The following is a 9328-nucleotide window of genomic DNA, read 5'->3' as shown; positions in this document are numbered from 1 at the left end:
GCCTGTTCCTGCCTCCTGTCCCTTGGGGGTCAGTTGCTATCTTCCCGAGGTCAGACCCGGATTAGCACCTGGTCCACCTTCCTTGTCCCTCCTTGGGTCATGGAGTAGTGAAACCGCTGTACATCCGAAGTCTGATTTGGTGAGGTCCATAGGTTATGCCCCGAGTCTCTCCTTGCACCACGGCACTGTGGTTCCACCACCCATCCCGTTACACAAGTCCTTTTATTGATCTCACATGTATTTATACATATAAGTGAGATCTCCTCTGAGGTTTCATTTTTGTAAGCTAAAAAAGCCCTACTTTTCCAACCTCTCATCATATGAGAGGCCTCCGTCCCTTGTAATAATCTAGCTGCCGCCTTTGAACTGACTCTGTTTTAAAATGTGAAGCCCAAAACTGGATCCCACATTCTAGATGTGGCCTCACAAGTAATTTGTAGTGACTACTACAGATTAAATGCAGCTATACTTTGCAGCTTTGCTCTTAGTGTTTCTAACCTGCAGACACCAGAACAAATAACAGTTGATTACGGGGTTGTTAGATGTTGGACCCTACCGATCTCCTATGGATGACCGATCCAATGAATCAGTATTCTGTGACCAAACAACCACTTTAATCATCTGTACTCCCCATCATGCTGTCTTCACAAGTTGATTCACAAGCTTGTGTATAACGGTGATGAACATCATCTGAGCTTGCCCATCATCTGAAGCCTCAGTTTTACGCCACTGGATACAACTCTGGTAGACTCCATACTAAATAAGGAAGGAGTCACTGACTGTGGTGGCCCCTCCCCGGGCCGTGGCGATTGGTGACCCCCCTTCGCTGCCCCTTACTGACCAGTGATCCTGAAGTCCCCGGAAGGGTCCAATAGAGCGGAAGGGATGGCTGCTACAAGCCGTCCCATGGATACATAAACACCGGGACATCCCACCTTCCTCCCTTTCTTTGTTGGTCCCGGAGTCGAACATCGATATGGACAATCCTGGATCAGGTCAGATTGCTGAGGCCCTCCAGGCTGGGTTTGCACAGGGGGGCGAGCGCTGGTTACAGGCCCTAATGTCTGGGCTCAGCGCTCATCCTCCTGGCCCCAGCTTTAAATCCCCGATCACCCTGCTCCAGGCCCTCAACCTCTCATGGGACTATCTTGCTCCCCAGACCCAGTCCCCTCTCCCCTTGGGCCCACTCACCCACTCCAGCAGGAGGAATTACCCACAGTTTGCCGATTCCCACACCTGGGACTTGGGGCTTCATTCCTGTCCCCCGTTCTCGCCTGGCCACTGTAGCCACACAGCGGCAGAGGTCTCAGGTGGCTGCGCGCCCCGGCGCTGGGGAGCTGGCGGCCGTTTTGAAGCGTCGTGCGCGCGCTGGTGCCGGGGAGCGGGCGGCCGCGTCGGTCCGACGGGCGCATGCCGGCGGGGGCGCTCAGCTGCGGCGGTGCGACGGGCACTGTTCGGCGAGGTGCTGGGGGGTTTTGCGCCGCGGTCACGCGCAGGAACTGGGGAGCGGGCGCGCGACTCCTCTGGCCCGGATATGCTTCCTGGGGGAGGCGTGACTAGAGAGCCTGTAGCGCATCACGTGACTCGGCAGGCCGCGCTCCCCAGTCCAGGATGCTGCGGGGCAGAGGAGGAGGCTGCTCCTCATGCGGCGGCGGGCCCTGCGCCTCACTCACAGCGGGCGCAGGGCTCCGCTGCACTAATACCTGAAGGTGTGCTGTCTGCAGGGTCTGCGGCGGGCGCAGAGCGGATTCAGGGCTCCTGCCCGCCGCCAGCTCTGGGGACAGCACAGAGCCCATTGTTCCCCACCCCCAAGACCACTCCTGTCCCACATCCTGCCGAGGAGCGCCCTGGAGAGCAGAGGTCCAGCCGGCACTCCCGCCCTCCAGAGCGCTTTAGGCACAGCACCTCGCAGCCTCACAGAAAAAGCTGCTGGCCAGATATTACACAGTCCTCACCCCCTCAGCACACAGCAGGGGCTGTGGCAGAGCAGAGCCCCAGACAGGAATCCTCTGCCGGGGGCTGTGCTCTGCCTCCCCCCCAAACACTCCCCCGCAGAAACCCCTCTAATAAAAATAACAGAAAAAGTTCCCAAAACAGAACACATGACATTACACAACCAGGGGACATAGCGGCCCCTGTAATCACCGCAGCCCATCTATCGCCCATTCCCGGTATCAATACCCCCCTGATGGACACTACGCGCAGCTTAAACGCTTCAGCGCCCATCCTCGCCTCCTCCATGTACCCCTATAATAGCGCAGCGACGCACGCGCCTGACACCGCTATAGCATCGCAGCGCCCATTTGATCATTTATCAGTTAATGTTCCCCTGACCCCCTCCAGCTGGCCACAAATAGCACCAACATGTCCCGGCGGGACGCTTGTAAATGGCGCAGAACCCCCCATACACCCTCAGGCACAGAGAGACTCCAGGCATACTCGCTCCAGGCGAACTCGCTGTAGTTCCTCCTCCGACAGATCTACGCCATCGCACACAAGTCACCGGCGAAGGAAGCGGTCGTATCAAACAAAGCGGAGATCGGCATCCCACAGGAGGGGTCGCAGGTCAAGGTCCTCAAGGTGGCGCTCACCATCCTCCATTTCAGAGATGTCGAGCGCATCGTCAAGCCCCTATAGCCGCCTGCTCCGATCCCGTCCTCCGTGGGACAGAAATAGTACAATGGCACCCTCCAGAGCTTACAGCCTGCACGATGCATCGATTTCACGCAGGTCTGCGAGCAGAGGCACGCCGCTCACCCCTCTCGAGTCTGGTGCCGGAGTTCCTCCACACATCGGAGTCCCTCCTCCAGCCGCAGGAATTGGTGAGTGCAATATGATGATAACTGAAATGGGAAATAGTAACAGCAACTTAATAGCGGCCCTTAAGGCCCTGGTCGAACAACTATCCGCGCCACCAGGAGCAATACATAATTCTACGAAAACAACTCCACCATTAGCCAGTATACACAAGGACGCATTCTTTTGCGGGATTAGCCCACTAGGTTCACACATAGACGAGGAAACAAGAATTAAAATTTGGAATAATGACTACATCGACATTTGGTCACTAGTATCCACGGACCAACATACTATAGACAAAGAGAGAAGGATAGATGACAGACCATTCGACAGAAACAGGCAAAGGGTCGCAAAGACAATGAGTAACTGGTTACAAGTGTTCTCAGTGCTGGGTTGTATAATGGGCCAAAAGCATCCGGAACGCTGCTCGGAACTATTCATACACCAGGATACAGTGTATAACTCGTACAAAGCCCACGGCGGTTCAGCATGGTGGCGCTACGATGAAGAGTTCCGGAGGCGGTTGGCCCTGCAACCACAGCTGGGCTGGGGGGTAAAAGCTACAGACGTATGGTTGCGACTAATGCTGTCACAGAAACACCATCCCTTTCCAACTACGACTACTGGACAACCGGCAACAGCAGGCCAAAATTCAGTGGTCGTACGTAGACCAGGGGCCTGCTGGAAGTACAACGAGGGACATTGTCGCTTTTACGCCTTATCCAGATACAAGCATGAATGCTCAGCCTGCGGAGGAGCCCACCCTGCAGCGAGATGTTCTCGCCCCGCAAGCAAATTATCAATTAAACTCCCACAGTCAGAATCCAAGGACCCCGGTGAGCGTAAACGCGATGGGCCCCTGGCTAGACCAATATCCTAAGAAAGACGCGGCGGGGCAGTTACGTTTTGGTTTCACATACGGTTTTTTCATCCCCTTCAAACTTAATAAAATGTCCACCTTTGCAAATAACCTTAAATCTGCAAGAGAGCACCCCGAAATACTTAGGAAAAAAATACAAAAAGAAGTAGCCCTAGGCAGAATAGCGGGCCCCTTCCCAACACCACCATTCAGTAATCTAAGAGTTTCCCCTCTGGGATTAATCCCCAAAAAAGAGGCTCATTCCGTCTAATCCATCATTTATCTTACCCGAAAGGAGAGTCTATAAATGACGGTATTTCGTCTGAAGACGCCTCGGTCTCCTACGCGTCGTTCGACAGAGCAGTAATGTTAGTACGCGATGCGGGGCCCGGAGCGCTGCTCGCTAAATCCGACATAGAATCCGCCTTTCGCCTACTTCCGGTGCACCCAGATTGCTACCACCTGTTAGGATGCCAAGTGGACAACGACTACTTCTACGACACTTGCCTCCCAATGGGTTGTTCAATATCTTGCTATTACTTCGAGTTATTCAGTTCCATCCTGGAATGGGTGCTGAGGTATGAAACTGGCAATAGGTCCGTCACACATTACCTAGATGACTTCCTATTCGTCGGACCCAAAGACTCAAATCAATGCCAATCACTACTGAACTAATTCACAAACATCTCGTGAAGGTTCGGAGTCCCTTTATGCCCAACAAAAACCATAGGCCCCACAACAAAGCTTTCGTTCTTAGGCATCGAAATCGACACAACGGAAAGGTTGTTCCACCTCCCAACAGAAAAAATTCAAAAAACGCTGCACCTCATCGAGGGATTTTGCGCGGTACGGAAAGTAACACTACAGCAGATGCAAGTGTTACTAGGCCTCCTCGTGTTCGCGAGCCGGGTGATGCCAGTCGGAAGGGTTTTTTCTCGTCGCTTATCCCTCGCAACAAAACGTGCATTAAAACCGAGTCATAGAATCAGAATCACCAGGCAGCTTCGGGCGGACTTAGAGGTGTGGAAAAACTTCTTACAATCATTCAACTGGCACATGTTATTTATGTCAGAGGAGCAGTCCAACATTGAATTAAGATTATTCACCGGGACGGCAGAATCAGGCGGATATGCAGCGATACTAGAAAACCAATGGAGCACAGGCTTATGGCCTCCGTATTGGTCTGAACAAGGGTTTAGAAGTAACCACACACTACTAGAACTCTTCTCAATAGTGGTAACAATAGAAATATGGAGTACGCACCTGGCGAACAAAAATATACGCTTCATAACAAGAAACACCAGCCTAGCGCACTTCATTATTAATATGGCATCATCGTCTCTCCCAGTGCTAGGCCTACTACACCGGCTAGCATTCCTGTGCCTAAAACATAATGTATGGGTCCGCGCAAGCCACGATGCTGAGGGGTCTAACGCTGCTGCTAACGCTTTATCACAATTCAATTGGCAGGTTTTCAGAGAGCTCCTCCCCAACGCACATCCGTCGGGCACCACTTGCCCCCAATCCCTCTGGGATTTAGTGGCGAACAGCTGATGCCATTAATAAGAGCGTCAGTTGCCCCGTCGATGTGGCAAGCATACGGTAAGGCATGGGAAGAGTGGACACGACTAGTAGCATGCAGACGGGTTGACCAATGTGAACAAGCCAGATCACAAGTCACCATAGAATTTCTCCACCAGTTAGTGATGAGGGGCATATCAGGGGCGTCAGCGCAGCGGAGTCTGACCGGAGTAGCATTTCACTTTCAACTACTGAATTGGGGAGATGTGACAAAGAGATTCATCATTAGACAATCCATAAAAGGGTGGAAAAGGGGTCAGCCAAGTCAGGAGTGTAGACGTCCCGTCCCGTGTCACTAAAACTGATTTCTCACATCATATCCCTAACACCATTAACATGACACTCACAATTTGAAGCAACACTACTGTCTACTGCAATTGCGATCGCCTTCTTCGGGGCGCTACGCATAAACGAATTAGTCCTTCAATCCAAAATCATCACCAGTGGAGGCTTATTACACCAGGACGTAGTCATAGCCAATAATGCAATATGCATACGCATGCGCAAATCCAAAACGGACCCAGCGGGCAGGGGCACTTGGGTACTTCTACAACCCACAAACGGTACGCTGAGTCGGGTAACAATAGTAAAAAACATATACAGCCATCAGGCCACAAAGTAATTTCTTCCTATCACACATTGACGGAACTCCATTATCAAGATACCAGTTCCAATCTATATTTAATAAATGCCTAACATCGGCAGGGAACCACCCCAAAGATTACGGGACACACTCATTTCGCATAGGCGCAGCCACGGATGCAGCAAGAGCAGGACTGTCAGAAACGGAAGTGCAGAGGATAGGGAGATGGCAATCCGCGTGTTTTGCGAGATACATAAGACCGGACTTGTTGTCCTAACGTCATTTGTTTCTTTTACAGGTCACACAAAGCCAACAGTTTGGGTGATAGGCCATTCGTATATATACTGGGCAGAAAAAAGGGCGAGTCCGCCCAGGCGGGAGGAATATGGGGTTTCATAACACATATTTCAACTGGAGAGATATTAGAGGCCTGCTATGGCCACAGGTGCTAATGGAGGTGATCGAGATAGGGAGAGAAGCGACAGGTCCGGTCATATTAGTGATACATGCCGGGGGAAACGACCTAGGTCATCACAAGAGCGCAGAACTAATGGCAATAATGAAGCTAGACACTGAGCGCTTCAAATAATTTTTTAGAAAACTAACGATAGTATGGTCTGAGATGGTGCCGAGAGCGGTATGGTGAGGTGCGCGAGACATCACGGCCATCGAACGGACAAGGCGGGTAATAAATATTCGGATGGCAAAATTTGTAAAAGAAAGAGGTGGTGTAGTGATAAGACACCGACAACTGGAAGGAGATAAAGCAGGCCTCATACGGCCCGACGGTGTTCACTTAACAGATATTGGACTGGACATATTTCTGTCAGGACTCCAGGACGGAGTGGAACAAGCGTTAAGAGTGATGGATGGGGGTCAGAGTCCTGCATACGAGTACGCTGGATCCTCTGTGGCCTGGAAATAGAAAGGACATGTTGGAGAGTTACACTTGTTGGCCAACTTGCCGGTGTGGAGACACAGGGCATGCTGCAACAAGCCGAATTATTGTGGAATAAAATGCCTTTCTAATGGAATGAGTATAAAGAATTAATAAAGCTGTGACCGATCCTCACCCATCCAGTTGTAAGAGTTACATTATTGTATTGTTAAAGGGGGGAGAGCGGTAGGGGGGCTGAGCGTCGGGGTTTGGTTTGGGGTCCTCACAGTCTCCATATTCACCCCAGTTCTTTTGACACAGAGGTAACTTGAACATTCTTCAGTCTTGTAGCCATTGTGCAGGTTTGAGTCCTCTATCGGGGTCATTTCAGGAACCACTAAAGCTTATCTGAAGGTTTTATTATGGGGGGTATATGGTACAAGAAAATAAACTGGGACTCTATTGTTTAACCCCTTCTTGTGATGTGCATTACCAGATAAAGACAGTTTGGCAAAGTACACTGCTCAAAAAAATAAAGGGAACACTTAACACAATGTAACTTCAAGTCAATAACACTTCTGTGAAATCTACCTGTCCAGTTATGAAGCGACTGATTGTGAATCAATTTCTCCTGCTGTTGTGCAAATGGAACAGACAACCGGTAGAAATGATCGGCAATTAGCTAGATAAAGGAGCGGTTCTGCAGGTGGTGACCACAGACCATTTCTCTGTTCTCATCCTTTTTAGATGTTGTTTTGATCACTTTTTCATATTGTCATTGCTCTCACCCCTAGAGGTACAGTAGCATGAGACGGTGTCTACAGTACAACCCACAGAAGTTGCTCAGGTAGTGTAGTTCATCCAGGATGGCACATCAGTTCTAGCTGTGGAAAGAAGGTTAGCTGTGTCTGTCAGCACAGTGTCCAGATCATGGAGCAGATACCAGGAGATGTGGAGGGAGCCATAGGAGGGCAACAACCCAGGAGCAGGACCACTACCTCCTCCTTTGTGCAAGGAGGAACAGGAGGAGCACTGCCAGAGCTCTGCAAAATGACCTCCAGCAGGCCATAAATGTGCATGTGTCTGCACAAACGGTTAGAAACCGACTCCATGAGGGTGGTATGAGGGCCCGACGTCCACAGATGGAGGTTGTGCTCACAGCCCAACACCGTGCAGGACGCTTGACATTTGCCACAGAACACCAGGATTGGCAAAGTCGCCACTGGCGCCCTGTGCTCTTCACAGATGAAAGCAGGTTCACACTGAGCACATGTGACAGACGTGACAGAGTCTGGAGACGCCGTGGAGAGCAATCTGCTGCCTGCAACATCCTTCAGCATGACCGGTCTGGCAGTGGGTCAGTAATGGTGTGGGGTGGCATTTCTTTGGAGGGCCGCACAGCCCTCCATGTGCTCACCAGAGGTAGCCTGACTGCCATTAGGTACCGAGATGAGATCCTCAGACCCCTTGTGAGACCATATGCTGGTGCGGTTGGCCCTGGGTTCCTCCTAATGCAGGACAATGCCAGACCTCATGTGGCTGGAGTGTGTCAGGAGTTCCTGCAAGATGAAGGCATTGAAGCTATGGACTGGCCCGCCCGTTCCCCAGACCTGAATCCGATTGAGCACATCTGGGATATCATGTCTCGCTCCATCCACCAACGTCACGTTGCACCACAGACTGTCCAGGAGTTGGCGGATGCTTTAGTCCAGGTCTGGGAGGAGATCCCACAGGAGACCATCCGCAACCTCATCAGGAGCATGCCCAGGCATTGTAGGGAGGTCATACAGGCACGTGGAGGCCACACACAATACTCAGCCTCATCAGGAGCATGCCTAGGCGTTGCAGGGAGGTCATACAGGCACGTAGAGGCCACACACAATACTCAGCCTCATCAGGAGCATGCCCAGGCGTTGTAGGGAGGTCATACAGGCACGTGGAGGCCACACACAATACTGAGCCTCATCAGGAGTATGCCCAGGCGTTGTAGGGAGGTCATACAGGCACGTGGAGGCCACACACAATACTCAGCCTCATCAGGAGCATGCCCAGGCGTTGTAGGGAGGTCATACAGGCACGTGGAGGCCACACACAATACTCAGCCTCATTGTGACTTGTTTTAAGAACATTACATCACAGTTGGATCGGCCTGTAGTGAGTTTTTCCACTTTAATTTTGGGGGTGACTCCAAATCCAGGCCTCCATTGGTTAATAAATGTGATTTCCATTGATGATTTTTGTGTGATTTTGTTGTCAGCACATTCAACTTTGTACAGAACAAAGTATTCAATGAGAAGATTTTATTCATTCAGATCTAGGATGGGTTACTTGAGTGTTCCCTTTATTTTTTTGAGCAGTGTATATAATCCTGAGAACATAAGGCAGGGATGTCAAGCTCCAACACACAGAGGGTCAAAATGAAAAACTTGGACAAAGTCACGGGTCAACCAATATACAGTATGATGGGTCCCACCTAGTCCTCCATAGAAATAATAGCCCCACATGGGGTTGGCATGTCAGAGTGAGGAGACTTATAAGCCATGCATGCTCCTCTGGGAAATTGTGGAGCTAGAGCTCTAGTCCTCTTCCTCTCTGAAGAGGCTGCTTTACAAAAGTAATTGATAAGTAA

Source organism: Phyllobates terribilis, unplaced genomic scaffold (assembly GCF_046119375.1).
Source record: "Phyllobates terribilis strain yellow unplaced genomic scaffold, ASM4611937v1 Scaffold_136__1_contigs__length_4911898, whole genome shotgun sequence".
Classification (NCBI taxonomy): Eukaryota; Metazoa; Chordata; class Amphibia; order Anura; family Dendrobatidae; genus Phyllobates; species Phyllobates terribilis.
This window is presented reverse-complemented; position numbering follows the sequence as displayed.